The following is an 18965-nucleotide window of genomic DNA, read 5'->3' on the forward strand; positions in this document are numbered from 1 at the left end:
GGACGTGTGTCCAAATTTTTTTGAAGCCGCCGAATTTTCGTTCGGGGATTCACGAATTTATTTGCTGGTGCAAAATGCAGAAGTTTGCTGTGAATTCACACAAGGCGAATTTATTCGCCCATCACTATTCTGCATACATAAGCAAAATCTCCCAGCTGACTTCTTAGGCCTACTGCGTTTCGTTCCTAACATAGTTATAGAAAGAACAATCCATTATTCTTATATGGGCACAAACTTTATCCTTGAAACTGTTGTTTCCTGATAAAAAGCAATTTCATTATAACCAGCTGGCTCGGTGTTGGCCATTAGGTTCCACTTTAATTGCATGTAGCTTGATTACTGTTAAAAAAAAATCTGCCCTGCGCGAAGTTTATAAATGACCCCCACTGACTAACTCAGAGTTGAAAAGCAAGTAGTCTTCTGGCTATTATGTTACACATCCAGTCACTCCAGCCTTTATGCATTACATTTTTGCCTAAATAACTATATTAGAAACAATTTTTATTCTAAAAAATTCTATCTATTTCCCCAGTTTTTATTTTTATACTGAACAATTCCTTTAAAGGGGCGGTTCACCTTTAAGTATGTTATCGAATGGCCAGTTCTAAATAACTTTTCAGTTGGTCTTCATTTTTTTTTTATATATAGTTTTTTTAATCATTTGCCTTCTTCTTCTGACTCCAAGTACATTCTGCAAAAAGTTTTTATTACTCATCTTTTTATTCAGATCATCTCCTATTCATATTCCAGTCTCTTATTCAAATCAGTGCGTGGTTGCTAGGGGAATTTGAACCCTAGCAACCAGATTGCTGAAATTCCAAACTGGAGAGCTACTGAACAAAAAGACAAAAAACTCAAAAACCACAAATAATAAAAAATGAAAACCAATTGCAGATTGTCTCAGAATACCCCTCTCTACATCATAATAAAAGTTAATTTGAAGGTGAGTGATCCCTTTAACCCAAATTACTCTAAAAGCTCTAATCTGCCATTTTAGCCTTTTCCAACCAAGTTGGCAGCTCTATTAACCTATATATGAACCCAAAAGGTGATGGGGCCCAATCAGATTTAATTTAGTCTAGTAGAGACTAAATAAAGGCACAGCTTTCCATGCAGCCATCCTAAAGGTCCCTAATGGGCACATTGGTCTCTGACAGTTGGGGTTGGCAAGAAATCACTCGTCATAGTACAGATTTAATTTTACTCAATATCTGGTCAGACTGGAGAACTGTTGCCTTAATTTGGCCAAACTTCTCTGTGGTCTTCCTTTATAGTGGTCTCGCCATACAGCAGCAGATTCTTATTTGGTTAAATTGTTAAATGAACAGGGCACAATTCAGCAGGAACCGCCCCCTAAGTTTGCTCAAGGTCTGTGCAGAGAGATATAATAAAACTATGGCAGCATAGATATTCCCCTGTACTAAGTACAATTCAGCAGGAACAGCCCCTAAGTTTGCTCATAGTCTGTACAGAGAGATCCCATAAAACTATGGCAGCATAGGTATTCCCCTGTACTAAGCACAATTCAGCAGGAACAGACCCTTAAGCAGTGTCGGACTGGCCAACAGGGATACCAGGTGTCAGTGGGTCCTCATGCTGCTAAACATTTGGCCTATTTCATGGCCATTCCCTATTTCTATGAGAACAAAGTGGCTAAATAGGTGGAATAATAGATTATAGTATGTAAAAAAAAAAGGAGAATAGATGAGTGAGGAAAGGAAGACTAATAGTACTAAGTGTGGGCCCCTGTCTAATATTAATTGGTGGGCCCCTAGTCAAAGGTTTTTGGGTGGGCCCCTGGTGTCCCAGTCCTACACTGCCCTTAAGTTTGCTCATAGTCTGTACAGAGAGATCCCATAAAACTATGGCAGTATAGGTATTCCCTGTACTAAGCACAATTCAGCAGGAACAGCCCCCTAAGTTTGCTCATAGTCTGTACAGAGAGAGCCCATAAAACTATGACAGCATAGGTATTCCCCTGTACTAAGCACAATTCATCAGGAACATCCCCCTAAGTTTGCTCATAGTCTGTACAGAGAGAGCCCATAAAACTATGGCAGCGTATTCTGTTAAATTAAGCACAATCTATGAAAATGTAATCATTTTGTGAACCTTTAATTAACTCTTAATAAATTATTATTATACTTATATAATTGATATTGACGCATTTTAAGGGATATATGGTTAAAAATTTTAATCCCCCTTAGGCTTTGGCGGAAAAAAAAATTGAGATTTCAAATTAAATAAAAAAAAATGTTTTAGCATGCTGTTTGTGACATTTAATCAAGCAGAGAGACCTTTTCTCAAAATATTTTGGTACATTAAAGCAATTAAGATAAAAAGGTGAAGTTGGCATAGATTAGTATGAATATAATTAGCTATTTGAGCAATGCAATATAAAGGGCAAACGCGAGGGAAAAAAGGCAGATATGTCATGCTGGTATTTCACAGTTGTAGTGTTCTGTATTAATTGTGTTTTGTTTGTTAAGAAGGGTAAAAACTTCCAAAATGGGCTAAATATTGGTCATTTTCTACCCATGCTGATTTCAAAATAGTTATGTATAACCTCAAGCTAATTAAACTAATGTTTTACTTTCTACATGATAATTAAAACACAGAGGAGATACAGCATTTTATTTATTTACTGGCAGCATCGGTATTCACCCATACGCAGTACAATTAAGCAGGAACCGCCCCAGAATCTGGCTCATTGCCTATACAGAAAGAGACTATAAAACTAAGTAGTTTCCCTTCTTTTACTCAGTAGCCACATATGTTTTCTTATACCTTGTAAAGAGAGGAAAAAAATCCCAAAGCCTACAGAACACGAATGCAATTCTGCAGGAACATTTAAGCTACGACGACTAATATACTGGGAATTTTGTTTTCCTAGCATTTTCATAAGACTGTCAGAAACAAGCCAATACATGGGTGTCAACCTGTAAACATTAAAGGAGAAGGAAAGCTACAGAAGCAGTTTATTTCCAATAAATTAGCCACAATAGTACAAGCTAGGATACTATATTTATTCTGCAGAATGCTTTACCATACCTAAGTAAACAGCTCTAGACACTTTCTGTTTGTTTAGGATAGCAGCTGCCATATTAGCTTGCTGTGACATCACTTCCTGCCTGCTCACTGATAGCTCTGGGCTCAGATTACAGGAAGGGGGGGGGGAGGAGCAAACTGAGCATGCTCAATCCCTAGCCCTGGAGGTTTAAAATGAAAACAGGAAGTCTGATACAGAAGCCCATGAGTACACAATAGAAGGCAGACAGAGGACTCAGAGCAGCATTACTTTGAGGGTTTACTGATGTATTTATATAGACCTTTCTGATAAAGCTTACTTAATTGTAGCCTTTCCTTCTCCATTAAGGGGCAGATTTATCAACGGTCGAAGTGAAAATGTAATTTTTGTGTACTTCGACTAGGGAATAGTCTAAGGGGCCGATTCACTAACTTCGAGTGAAGGATTCGAATTTCGAAGTTTTTTTTGTGCTACTTCGACCATCGAATGGGCTACTTCGACCTTCAACTACGACTTCGAATCAAAGGATTCAAAGTAAAAATCGTTCGACTATTCGACCATTCGATAGTCGAAGCACTGTCTCTTTAAAAAAAACTTTGACCCCCTAGTTCGCCATCTAAAAGCTACCGAAGTCAATGTTGGCGTGGCTTACTTTTTGTGATCGAAGGATATTCCTTCGATCGTTGGATTTAAATCCTTCGAATCGTTCGATTCGAAGGATTTAATCATTCGATCGAAGGAATTATCCATCAATCGTTCGATCAAACTATCTGCGATAAATCCTTCGACTTCGATATTCGAAGTCGAAGGATTTTAATTCCTAGTTGAATATCGAGGGTTAATTAACCCTCGATATTCGACCCTTAGTGAATCGGCCCCTCAATGTGAGTCGAATTTAAAAAAAAAAAATCGAAAATCTGTACTGCCTCTTTAAAAATTCGGCTTTGACCATTCGCCATCTAAAACCTGCCGAATTGCTGTTTTAGCCTATGGGGGACCTCCTAGAACCTCCGAATTCGAACGAATGCGTTGTTACTTTGATTCATACGATTTGAATTCGTTCGAAAAAAAAGACCTATTCACCCCAAAAAAAAACCCTTAGATTTTTTTTAATTAATTTGAATTTCAAAGTTATAGGAGTTCAAAAAAAACTCCCATTACTTCGAAATTCGACCCTTGATAAATCTGCCCCCAAACAAACCCAATAGGCTGGTTTTGCTTCCAATAAGGGTTAATTATATCTTAATTGGGATAAATTACAAGGTATTGTTTGATTACTACAGAGAAAAGGGAAATCGCTTTTTAAAAATGTGATTTGGTTTTAATGGAGTCTACAGAAGACCTCCTTTCCGGAATTCGGGACTTTCTGGATAACAGATCCCAGATCTGTAGAGTAGTTTTTTTGTTTTTATACTTTTCCTTGAAAAGTTTGGCAAGTTTTTGCCATGTAGGGAGTATAAAAAAAATAGAACAAAAAAATCACCCGATTTAGATAATAAAAAAAGTAATAAAATAGCCTTATCGTGGAAGATTGATATCAGCAAAGTAATTTCTCAGATATTTGCCTCATTGTGACCCACACAAGGACCGTTGTTTCCGATGATTTATTTCTTTTATTTATTTATTGCAGCGTTGATATTTTGTATGCAGCGTGGTGTAGAAATAAATGAGATTCTCAGCTTAACCCTCTTCTCCGTTCTGAAAGGTTCAGCAGAACCTGTGGATTGTTGAATGCATTTGGGGTTTTTTTTTTGTTATTTAATAAGAATTTTTATTCCGAGGCTAAAGAGGGACGGTGGTTGCAGAGAGCAGGGGGGGGGGAAACTGAAATTGTTTTGAAGGAAAGTAAAGAAGTCGGTTAATAAACATCTGTTTACTGTACTTATTAAATGGCTGGCTATTGGAATTGAGTGGAAATATGTAAATTGGAAAAGTGCTCAGAATAGCACTCTAAGCAATTATGCATGGTTATTTGGGAGGGTATTGTAAAGAGTCTTCTTCTGAGCACATTTGCAGTTTAGATATTTTTATTAAATTATAGTTCTTACGACATTGGTTTTATGCTGATATCATGTCCTTGTAAAAGACCCCCTTACCTGCAGTTTTGTCCAGTCAGAATTCTACCTGTCTGTATAACAGAACATTTTGTCCCAGTGGCTGCACAGATCCTATCTGATCCCCATTGTAAGCAACAGTCCTGTCCTGCTTTATGGCTGAGATTCTAGCTATCTGTATAACAGAGCATTCTGTCCCAGTGGCACAGATACTATCTGATCCCCATTGGAAGTTCTACCCTGTTTTATGGCTTAATTTCTATATATATAATAACAGAGTATTTAGATTTCTGTGATCAGAGGTCCTATCTAATACCAATTGTTTAGAGCACTACAGAATTTTGAAATCTGAACAGGAATTATAGAATAGAGGGACTGAGATAAGAAAGCTTAGACATGGAATGAAAAACATTCCATCTCTTTTTTAAAACACTTTAACTGTTTAACTAAATATCATTTATAACAGAAAACTGTTCAGCACTAATTAAACTAGATACCCATCCTGGGTAGAACCAACAACTTGTCTTAGGGAATCTTTTTATTTTAATTTCCAAGCAAAAAAAAAAAAAACATATACAGGTATTGAATCCGGTTTCTGGCAACCCGTTATCCACAAAGCTTCGAATTACGGAGATGGCCATCTCCCATAGACTCCATTTTATCCATATAATCCGAAGTGTTAAAAACTGTTTACTTTTTCTCGGTAATAAAAAAACAATACCTTGTACTTGATCCCAACTAAGATACAATTAATCCTTATTGGAACAGAACCAGCCTATTGGGTTTATTTAATGTTTACATGTTTACATGATTTTCTAGTAGACTTAAGGTATGAAGATCCAAATTACAGAAAGATCTTTAATCTGGATAACCCCATGTCTCAGGCATTCTGAATAACTGGTCCCATAACTGGTCAGAACAATGTAGAGTATTAAGGGCTAAAATGTGCTCAAACATTAACAATACATAAATAAATAAAGACATAGCGAGATTATTTATAAATACCTTTGGCTCCTCTCCTTGTGCTTTGGCCTCGGCCTTTGTGAGCACTACAGCCTCTTCAACTCCTTGTTTTTGCTTTCTTCGTGATCTCTCTCTCTCTCTCTTAATGGTTGGGTGTTAAATAATAAAGCTAAGGGTTGTCTCTGTATTTCCATGGAAAGTTGGCCTACAAGTTATTGACTGGGCAGCCAAGAGGTAGCAATGAGGCATGTAGGACATCCGTTTAAATATATGTCACCATTAGGGGCTTCTGCAAAGATTAAAATGCAAGCTCCTGTACAGACAATATATTGCTGTCTAATGCATGGAATAGCTTTAGGGTAAAAGACCTATATGGATCTCCACTGACATTGGAGTGAGGCTGTCAACATAAGTTGGCATGAGAACATGGTTAGGTTCATAGAAATGAAAATATTAGAACAAGGTGGAGGGCCAGGATTTCTTGGGGTGGGTAGCAAATAAGTAGTTCAGTGGAGAGGCAAGCTAGCTTAGTGTTAGCTTAGTGTTAGCTGGAAGATGATCCTTAAATTACCCAATGACCCAAATCTTTGACCATTGTCACAACTGGATGAAGGGAAACTTGTTTAATTGGGTTTATTCCATGGCTGGTAGGCAAGGCTGGAATAGTTAAGTCTGTCTAGGCAGCGTACTGTGGTTGCAAGCAGGGTCTGTGTTGTATAAATTATATATTTTCAATGATGTTATTGTTACTGGATCAAAATAAGAAATACTGTATGAACTGCATTGTGTTAGAGAGAAATGGTTGACGTGATGAGAGGTTGACTTTGCCCATTGATTACTATTCCCTGTGGATTCTGCAGTCAGTTAGAGGCATTAACGTTGAGAAGGTTGTTGACAAAATAAAGGCTCCTGCTGACAAATTCACTCTCAGCCGGAGAATATGAATTGCTTGGGACAATGGCATTGTGCTGAATTAGAATATCAGTTCCGAGGACGAAGAATGACAAAATCAAGCTCAAGATTCTTATTTGGGTAACAATTGTCTCAGCAAAATCACATCACAAATTAATGGTTAGATTTTCTACAGGATAAAAATTTCCCATAGTCCTGTTTCCTAACCTTGGATCAAAACATGGAAATGCTAAGAGTGTCACCCTTAATAATAATAATAATAATAATAGTTCCATACACTCATTAGAGGTGCGGTCTTGCAATCAATATGACATCAGATGCACGTTCCTAATTATGTAAATCCCAATATATGTATAGCAAATTGTCACCAAGGAACATCTGGAGACCCAAGGTTAGAAAATGGGGTCCTAGAGGATTTTTTATTGTAAAGTTGGAGTATAAAAATGATTTCCTTTGAAATCAATAAAATTATTCAGAGAATTATTTCCTTTTCCTTAAAAAAAACTTAAAGGGATACTGTCATGGGAAAAAAAAAATGTTTTCAAAATGAATCAGTTAATAGTTCTGCTCCAGCAAAATTCTGCACTGAAATCCATTTCTCAAAAGAGCAGATTTTTTTATATTTAATTTTGAAATCTGACATGGGGATAGACATATTGTAAATTTCCCAGCTGCCCCAAGTCATGTGACTTGTGCTCTGATAAACTTCAATCACTCTTTACTGCTGTACTGCAAGTTGGAGTGATATCACCCCCTCCCTCCCCCCCCCCAGCAGCCAAACAAAAGAACAATAGTAAGGTAACCAGATAACAGCTCCCTAACACAAGATAACAGCTGCCTGGTAGATCTAAGAACAACACTCAATAGTAAAAACCCATGTCCCACTGAGACACATTCAGTTACATTGAGAAGGAACAGCAGCCTGCCAGAAAGCATTTCTCTCCTAAAGTGCAGGCACAAGTCACATGACATGGGGCAGCTGGGAAATTGACAAAATGTCTAGCCCCATGTCAGATTTCAAAATTGAATATAAAAAAATCTGTTTGCTCTTTTGAGAAATGGATTTCAGCGCAGAATTCTGCTGGAGCAGCACTATTAACTGATTAACTGTTACATGACAGTATCCCTTTTAAGAATCATTTTGTAGGTCAACAAACTCAATATTACTGTTTATACCTACTGTACAGTAGAATTCTACAGAGCAATGATCTTAATCGTGGACCTACTGGTGCTCCATACACTGCAGGAAAGGACACATTACCTTGACTTTGAAGAGTAGCAAATAACTTCTCACTTTCTACTTGATCTTGGCCATCCATCATATTTCTATGAAGACCTACCAAGGTCATTACTACTGATAATACTTTGAAGAAGACAACTTCTGGAGGGTAACACATTGGGAGAACAAAAGAAAACACTGATCCACACAATGCCTACAGCAGGCCGATCCACTCTTAAGCAACATGTAGTTGACTTATTGTGTTGGTGTATACCACTTCAAATATTACACTGCCATAGAAAATGAATCATTGTATTAGACTGAAGGACTGAGCCATTGTGCTCTAATGGAGGTGTAGGTTGGGTGGCCAACTCAAGATCTACTAGTAGACTGTGACCAACCTTTGAACACTGGTGACTTAAGTATACAGCACTGCTTTACGAATAACTCCAATGAATAAGGAGTTTTACTGGTATAGAGAATACCATTTCATAGAATCCTCAGTTGAAGCTTGGATTTCTGCTTTTTTTTTCTCATCCCATTCACTATGCCAGTTCTGAAAGGATTCCTTAATTCATATTTTATATATTGTATTGACCACATGCCCTGTAAATGCTTTCCACCGGTAAAACCCTTCAGAGAGATTCAGGTTCCTGAGTCTGGGAGTGTTTGTACTCTTGCAGACTGCTGCCTTCTCCGAGAACAAACTGAAGTTGGCAGGAAAAGCTTTTCCTTTTATTTCCCCGTCTCCGAGCCAAGTATGAGATGAGAATATCAATTGTTATTTAACTTTTCCTTATGCTTTTTTTTTTTTATTTTAGGAGCGACGGCACGCATACACAAAATAAGAGACAGAGAAAATCAATACAATACTATAAACAAAATACAAAAATAATCCGTGGGTAAGCAGAGGCTCAGATATTTGGTAAGAGATCTTCTTCAGTTCCTTCCAGCAGCTCATAAAAGTCACATAATTACAGTAACCGTAACATATTCTCTAAAGGAATAATGCAAATACTGCCCATTCGCGTATATTGTGGTTGGTTTTCCTAGAGGTCCCCCTTTCATACAACTAGCAGCCAGAGGTGATGGGTGAATAAATTCGGCTGTCACAAATTTGCGGCAAATTTCTGCATTTTGCTGCCGTCGAATAAATTCACGAATCTCCCACGAAAATTTGCCTGTGTTCAAAAATTTTGGACGCGCATCTGAAAAGTCGCTTGTGTCAAAATCGATGTGCGCCAACACTATTCGGATGCCCATTGACTTTAACGCCAGCGCCAAAATTTACACATGCAACTTTCCAGGTACGCGTCCAAAATTGGAAATTTAGACTCACGTTTGTTTCACCGTTTAGCGAATTTTGCAGGAAATTTGCGAATTTTTCGGCAAAGCGAAATGGGAGAAATTTGCCCATCACTGCAGCCAGCAATAAGATCAAATTCATGGTCATCGATGATTTGGATTTAGGTCAACAACCGTCCTAGTTATGGCTACAACCCTAAAGAGATATCCCTCAACTAATATTACACTGTAATACCTTATAACCTGCAAAGCCTGCTACCTGTTGTACCTTATAATGTGCATGAAATGCCCTATAGAAAGTCTTGGAAAGACACTGTCTGAAAGGATAATGAGGCATAGAAAAAGGAAAGCAGGCCCGTGGGGACAATGTAATGGAAGGACAGGGACATGACAGGGCAAGGAAGTGGGACCCGGATGACAGGAGAAAGGGTTTGTGGGAAATGTAGTTCAGGGGGAGGAGCACGAGGCGTGAAGCACGGAGCGCAGAAAAGAGTCGGCGCCATTTTGTGAATCAACCCCACCCGCCCTAGATTGGGATAAGACAGGCCGGGGTCTTTTCTAGTCGCAGCTAATGGGGAAAAGGGTTTGAGTCACTTATGGTGGAAGTTGGGTAGGTCTGAGGCTAGGGGGATAGTGACTGGACACTGTAAAAGGAGAGGGAAAGGACAAAAGGAATAGCCTCAGGATTTGGACAGGTGCTTGGCAAGTGGATCTCCACAAGAGCAGCCTTCAGCGGCTAATGGGGTCGGGGAGATTCCACTGAATAGTTGTTGATGGTTATTTGGTTAGGAATGTTAGGAGATTTCAAGTTAACTTATATGTTAATAAAATGGCTGTGGCCTTTTCAATCCACAAAGGAAAATGTGTAACTGTGTTTATTGAGGGTTGTGGGTAAATGGAGGGAGGGTCCTGAAATTGACAATGCCCATGTCATGGAAGAAGTGATGTAAAACTCTATATTTTGACCTGAACAAGGACAATCACTTCATGCTCAGTCTAATACCATCTCCTCTGGACTTGGGAAATCTGGTAACAACCAAAAAACTCAATCCCCATCAATTTAATGCACTTAGCCAACATAGATGCCCTACAGTCAAACTGCTACAACAACACTTCCCAAAAGGTCCTGCTTCCCTGTACCAAAGGCAAATTGGGCAGCAGAGGTTGCTGGTTGCCATTTACAGTATGACCACTTCACTTGGACATTCTTATTCCTTGGTGGCGATCTCCAGACAAGGAGAGCATGCTAGAAGCTGAAGTTGATCTGACTGGTCTGGTCCTGGCTGCCTTCTACTGTGCATATTCCTAGTGAGTAATCAGCTCTGCACTTTCCTTTTAGTAAAGAAATACACAAAAGTGGTAAGCTTTTAGCAAATATGTACTCTGTTAACTTGCAAAGAGACCTTTCCCTATCTTATTAGAAATTACATCATAACTTTTACGGATGACATCAGATCTCACTGTTTATATTAGTTATAAACGGTGAGTTCTGATGTAATTTCTGTCACATGACTCACTGAAACTTGCGTATTATAATAAAATGAGGATATTAGAAGTTATTTTGTTTTTTTTTTTAAGTTTTTATATGGTCATGAAACTCCTCGGTAACTTATGATACCCTTATAATTTACAAGAGGGGGGACTTTATTCACTATATAATACACAAAAGCCATGAATATCATGTCAATTATATCCTTATAAACAGTGACTAGTGATGTCATCGGTTATAAACGGTGAGTAGTGATGTCATTTTTGTCACATGACTCCCTAAAACTTGTGTATTATAATAAATAAAGGGGATATTAGTAGTAACCTCGGAGTTCCATGATCTGTATAAAAGCACTCGGCCTCGTACTTTTATATGGTCATGGAACTCCTCGGTAACTTATAATATCCTTATCTTTTACAATAGGGGGTACTTTATTCACTATATATTGTATTAATGTAGTGGGTTTAAATTAAATCTTTGCATTTAATTTTCCACTATCTTCATGCACAAATGTGCACGTGGTTTGGATACACTGTATTTGCTACACGTGAACAGAAAATGGCACTTATGAATTTGAACAGTCAAGATACCACGTGGAATGATGATCCAACTTATGAATGACGTAATATTTTATATTGAGACACTTAAGAAGATGCTGAGGCCCTTTGGACTTGTGTTTGTACTTTAGATATTCTGTCCCTTTTTTTTATACTGTATACACTGAACTATTGATTAAACTGAAAAGAAAGTTTTTATGATATCGATATATAGATATCTTGAATGCACGTTGTCCACTTTGCTAAGAAACTTATAATAGCTATACAAGTTTGGTATCCATTATCCAAAGACCCATTATCCAGAAAGCTCCGAATTACGGAAAGGCGGTCTCCCATAGCCTCCATTTTATCCAAATAATCTCAAATATTTTAAAAACAATTTCCTTTTTCTGTGTAATAATAAAACAGTAGCTTGTACTTGATCCCAATTAAGATATACAGTAATTAATTCTTATTGTAAGCAAAATTAGCCTGTTGAGTTTAATTAATGTTTAAATTATTAGACTTACTTAAGGTATAAAGATTTAAATTACGGAAAGATCTGTTATCCAGAAAACCTAAGGTCCCGAGCTATCTGGATAACAGGAGCCCTTTGTTGGCTTATTATGATTAATGGCTGTCATGGCTATGTGCTTCTGTAGGACTATTATATATGTATTATGTATGGTATATAAACCCTCCTGAAGTGCTGAACCACTAAAATTTCCCTAACAAAAGCTTGTGCGAAACATTGAGATGATTCTCATTTTGTCCAAAGATATCCGCTTTCTGGTATCTAATGCTTATTGCTGGGGGGGTACGTATCACATATTGCATTATAAATAAAAGATGGTAAATGTGTTAATGTAGTTGTGATACTACATCAAGAGTACCCTCCGCTTACTATTTATATTTGCAAGAGTGCAAATAGTCTTAGTACATTACCCAACAACCATTAGGATATTTTGTTTTAAATAAAGTTTAAGCACAATGTGTAGATCAATGAAACTTAAAGGATAACTGACCCACTTAGCCAACAAAGGCCCCTCACAATGACCCCCCTCCTGAACTGCCGCATCTTTGCTCCCCAAAAGATACTGCCACTCTACACCTGTCTGCTCAAGTCACAGCTGTGCAGTTGGTGGCCACCATGTTGGGCAGAAGTCTTGCTGCTTTGAACAAATGTGCTTAAACCTGATCTAGTCGTGACTTCTAGTGCATGTGCTACTGGGCAACCATCAGTGCCAAGGAGCAAGAGAGGGGAAGTGAAGTTGATGAAAATATCAGATGCCGACCATACTAACCTACATAACTGCGCCCTAGGAAGACAGATACTCAGTATGGAACCTTGGCCCTTAAAAGGACATGTATGGAACCTTGGCCCTTAAAAGGACATGTGTTCCTAAGACACAGTTGCACATTGCGATTGGTGATCGATATACTCGGCAGTTTCACTTTCTCTCCTTTGCTCCTTGGACTGATCATCAGCATTTTAATTAGAAGCCAGGCCAGATCACCTCCTGTTTTTTTTATTTTGGATAAGCAGCTTTAGATATCCTTTGAATTCTGCCTTTGTGTTATCCTAATGTAGTTTAGCTAGGCTGAAAGATAAGCCAGACAACTCCATTTATAAAAAGCAAGAAACATCTATTCAGTGAGGGTTGTCCAGCAGAAATTGTTAGAAATTGGCTAATATTTCTTTAGAATTGGAGGGCATTGTGTCAGCTGACAGGCACATTGCTCATAGGGGCAGCCATAGCTACACTGACCTCTGTTCTTACCTTTTCCTTCATGATCTCTCCACTCCCCTACATCATTTCAAGATCTTGTGCCGTTTCACACACTGAGACAGACTCACACACTACAAGCTGCTCTTCCTCAAGCAGCTCTTCTGTTCTGTGTTATGACACAAAGTTCTGCATTATTCATCCTCCAGTCTGATGAGGAAGACAAGATGGGGACAGTAGAGCAAGATCAAGACAATAGAGAAAAAAAGAGGCAGTAGACAGCCATAAAGGCAAGGGAGCGAATGCAATACATGATTGAGACAGTAGAACAAGATGGGGGCAGTAGACAGTAAGGCAACGGGGTGAACGCAAGACATGACAAATACAGTAGGACAAGATGGAGATAGTAGGGCAAGAAGGAGACAGCAGATCAAGATGGGGACAGTAGAGTAAGATAGGACAGTAGAGAAAAATAGAGACAAGGGGGTGAATGAAATACATGATAAAGACAGTAGGACAAGATGGAGATAGGGCAAGAAGGGGACAGTAGAGCAAGATAGAGACAGTAGAGTAAGATGGGACAGTAGATCAAGATAGACAGTAGAGAAAAATAGAGACAGTAAACAATTGACCATAGTAAGACAAGGGGTGAACGCAATACATGATAAAGACAGTAGGACAAGATGGAAATAGTAGGGCAAGAAGGAGACCGTAGATGAAGGCGGGGACAGTCGAGCAAAATAGAGACAGTAGAACAAGATGGGGACAGTAGAGAAAGTTGTTAATAGTAAAGTAAGGGGTGGACATGATTAAGACAGCAGGACAATCTAGTATCGCTCTAATAGACCCATTTTAATATTCACCTCCAGCCCTGAGAAGTCTTTAATCTGGCCCTTCCCACTATAATTCCCCAAACTATTTATGCTGTACAAATTACCGTCACCTTGTTTATTTATAGATTTTTATCCCCTCTAATTAAATCTTGGGATATGCAAACAGCCTACTACTTTGAAATGCAGCAATAAGGGCTAGTCCACACGGGGAGATAGCGACGCGTTTGCGGTCGCCGCGACCGGCGCAGGCGACAGTTTTGTATGGGCGCCTATGTAAAAACGCCTGTGCTAACCACACGAGGCGATGCGCTTTTCAACAGTCGCCTGAAAATGCCTCGCCAGGCTTTTTCAGGCGACTGTTGAAAAGCGCATCGCCTCGTGTGGTTAGCACAGGCGTTTTTACATAGGCGCCCATACAAAACTGTCGCCTGCGTCGGTCGCGGCGACTGTCGCGGCGCTTTGTCGCCGCGACCGCAAACGCGTCGCTATCTCCCCGTGTGGACTAGCCCTAAAGAGGCAACGTCACAAGAGCAGACCAAGTTGGAGACCTCTACGAGTTGCGTCCATGTCGTATGTGAATTCGCCTGCGCTGCCGTATGAATGCTAAGCACGCCGGGCTCACATGCATTTATTGGGGCTCTCGGCATATATAATTATTGTGTAGGAGAGCGGAATCGTAATTCATGCACAGTAATTATCTATTAATGGCTCCCTGGGAGCGAGTCTCTTTACAGATGTTTTGTCATCTCAAGTAATTTGGGGGGGAGACCATTTAAATGAATGTCTCCGTTGCACAGACATAATGGTATTTGTGAGGCAGATCTATTAAATGGATAATGTGGAATTACTGCAGCTCCCAAGTACATTAGCTAAATTGTCAGTGATTTGTCTTCATTCATTGTGATTCTGTTATGGAGACCCCCAACCGCCCCCGTACATTCGCATTCGTTCACTATACTATATTATTGTTATAGCGCAGTCATTCCTGTTCTCTTATAGAGGATGTGATGCTTTCCTAACACTCAGTTTATGCCTATGGTTCTAGATTTCTCATGTCGGGCTGGGCTGGCAGACACCAGGCCTTCATGGGCCCCAACAGCCATGGCCCTCTTGCCCTAACTTGGACTCAGACCCCCTATCCATGCCCCCTTCCCCTGCTGGACCAAGGTTGCCAGGTTGGTGGTTTTCCAGCCATTTTGGGCTACTAATTTAAAGCCCTGGTGGGTTTTGAAAGTACATCTAGCCATGGTATGGATTAGCACCATATTGTTTGTAGGGTAGACACTCCTGCAGGCAGAAGTAGTAAAAAAAGGTATTTATTGAAGAACAAGTGTAGATTACAGCCTTACATTTTTCGTGCTCTCACAACACTTAATCATAGGCTACCCTAAGTGTTGTGAGAACACGAAACGCGTAAGGCTGTAATCCACACTTGGATTACAGCCCTTATGCTTATCCATTATGCTGAAGGCCTGGGGTAGAGCACCTGGGCTTCCTCGTTTTATGTAGTGAGTCTCTTTGAAAAGAAATGTTTGTAATGATATAAGGTACGGATTAGGGCTAATTTTTGGGCCTTTGGCCGGTTTGTACTTTGGAAACCAGCCAAAGTTTTTTCTTGCCCTAATGTGCCAAGCCTGTCTCCCAATGCATGTTGGGTAATGTAGTTTTTGTTTGACTGTTTATTGTAAGACTACAATACCCAACATGCGATGGGACTTGCGTAGAAGGTGGGAGTTACCAGATTTTGGGCTCTGTACCCCAGTCTCCAGTCCCTCTTAAGAATTCTCGCATTTTCCAGTGACTTTCCTCAATTTCAGACAATTTTGGGCCGGCCACCAAAATATCTAGAGGTTGACGTGTTTTAACAATATTTATTAAAAAAACAAATACAAAAAGTATTGTAGAAGTGATAGCTATACTGGCTAACAATAAAAATACATTGTAAGCTTTCGGAGCACCAAGACCCCTTTGTCAGGCAAAATACAAATGAAAGCTGGAAAGGCACAGCATATATTGTGGTATCTTCCATGTTAAGCACAAAAAAAAAACTGTGGTACCGTGTTAGCCAATACAATACTTTTTGTATTGGTTTGTTTATTCGTTATTTTTGTTACTGGCTAACACGGTACCACCGCTTTTGTTTTGTGCTTAACAATAATTATTGCAATTGTATATGTGTTAGGGTCTTATGGGACCCCATCCCACCTAGGCCCCCCTCTGTAGTTACGCCCCTGGTGACGGCCGAATCTCTTCCATTTTGCTTCATGGGAAAATTTGTGAAACAATGAAAATTTTAAAAAGGTGTATTTTCACATAAATTCATTTCGTTTTTAGATTTTATTTCACTGCACACATTGTGCTATTTTTTGGCTACCGTTGAAGTGCCTCTTGGCTAGTTTTGGGCTGGTTTTGAAAATTAGACCTGGCAACCCTGTGTTGGACCCAGACTGCTCCCCCGCAATACCGGCCCTGTTCTTTTTAGAGGAGGGAGTTTAAAGGAACAGGGCTCTGGACAAGAGCGGATGCTGAGAAGAGGGCTCTTTAATCACAGCCGCCCGTGGGCCTGGATACCCCAGCCCAACCGCGTCTATACGTGTCTGAAATTTACATTTACTGGCAACACGTGGAGCAGACACATCAAAAGGATGTGGCACATGAAAGGGTTAATGGGAGAATTCTAACATAAGGTACACTTTCCCTTTTAGAAAATGAATTGCGTGCACTTACCCAGTCAGGGTGGTTTTCCCACTGATTCCCAGGTAATGGCGGATAAACTCCGAGGCTAATTTTGCCATAATAAAAACGTGGTTTCTCTGTGAAGCAATTCACTAACCACTAATTATAGAAGACTCACTCCTGCTAAAGGCACAGAAACACAGAGCAGGATACAATCCCAAAACACTGCAGAGTAATCATCTGAATGTAAAGCAATGTTTCCCTACTCATTAAATAACATTGTAGCACCGTTAGGAATCAAACCATCACCACTGTCGGCATTTCGTACTAGCCACCAGCTAACACTGATCTATAGTTGTAATCGGTAACTTCACATATCCTTATCATTTACAATAGGGGGTACATTATCCCTTACAATACATGAGTGATACTCCGAGTTCCCTGTATAACTCAGCCTGCAGCCTTGTGTCTTTATATGGTCCCAGAACCCCTCAGTGACTTCTAATATCCTTATCATTTATAGTAGGGGGTACATTATCCCTTATAATACATGAGTGATACTCAGAGTTCCCTGTATAACTCAGCCTGCAGCCTTGTGTCTTTATATGGTCACAGAACCCCTCAGTGACTTCTAATATCCTTATCATTTACAGTAGGGGGTGCATTATCCCTTATAATACATGAGTGATACTCAGAGTTCCCTGTATAACTCAGCCTGCAGCCTTGTGCCTTTATATGGTCACAGAACAACCCCTCAGTGACTTCTAATATCCTTATCATTTATAGTAGGGGATACATTATCCCTTATAATACATGAGTGATACGCAGAGTTCTCTGTATAACTCAGCCTGCAGCCTTGTGCCTTTATATGGTCACAGAACAACCCCTCAGTGACTTCTAATATCCTTATTATTTACAGTAGGGGGTACATTATCCCTTATAATACATGAGTGATACTCAGAGTTCCCATTATCCCTTATAATACATGAGTGACTCGCCCTGTATAACTCAGACAGGCTGGTAAAATACTGGACAGTTTTTAACCCTAAACACCCATCCAATGTCCTTATAATGTACATTGGGTGCATATTATTCCCTATGTAATTACATAAAATGTTTATATTTTAGCATAATTATATATTAAAAGCGACAGGTAATGGGAGTGCTCAATGAAACAATTTAGACAATGTTGCACCGATGTGCTTGTTAGGAGGAAGCGTTGAGGCTTATAGAGGGCATATTGCAGTTCAGAGACAATGAGTGATTATAGACACATGCCAGTGTTTATGTACAGAGACTGGAGCTTGATGTTTCCATAGAACAATCCCCTCAAAAATACAGAGCAACATTATTATACATACAATAAGACTATTTCTGCCTGTGGCGGCTGTTATCTAACATCAGTAGATCCCTGGGCAGATTGTGCTTAGTGATATTACACTGTAATCAAATATTAGAAGGGCCAATATAGTGCCAGGAGGGAGGATTCTCATTGGATTAAATGTCTTTGGTTAGGGGCATACGCGGCGTAACTGAATCAGTGAAGTGAAAATACACCTATATTTAAGGAACTCCCATATTCCTTCATTCCTAAGGGGTTACAGGATTTTTTTTTTAAGCATAAGAACAACAACAGAGAATCTGAGCCCTACTGTGTTACTGCCTGCGGGCATGCTGAGCCGGTCCTCTGCTAAACAAAACCTCTCCTGTAATTGCACAGTCATTCTCCTCTACAGGCAAAGCAAAGGAACTCAATTATTTCATTATATGCTTGTTGTGTTAGTATCACACATGTATTATAATATAATGTACCCCCTTCTGTAAATGATAAGGATATAAGAAGTCAATGAGGGGTTCTGTGACCATATAAAGGCACAAGGCTGCAGGCTGAGTTATACAGGGAACTCTGAGTATCACTCATGTATTATAAGGGATAATGTACCCCCTACTGTAAATGATAAGGATATTAGAAGTCACTGAGGGGTTCTGTGACCATATAAAGGCACAAGGCAATTGGAAATTCCCAGAGAAAGAGTAAAGCTGCTGATTCCTAGGGACAGCACAGAATAACTTTTACATTCAGGTAACTTGGGTTGGATATAGATGCTGAATAATACTAATCCCTTACCTGTTTAATCAGATTGGGGTTTGTACAAGCCATTACAAGTTTCATGTGTAGCCCCTAGCTCGGTGCATGTCTGACCCAAACAATCTCTGCTGCAG

This window comes from Xenopus laevis, chromosome 9_10S (assembly GCF_017654675.1).
Source record: "Xenopus laevis strain J_2021 chromosome 9_10S, Xenopus_laevis_v10.1, whole genome shotgun sequence".
Lineage (NCBI taxonomy): Eukaryota > Metazoa > Chordata > Amphibia > Anura > Pipidae > Xenopus > Xenopus laevis.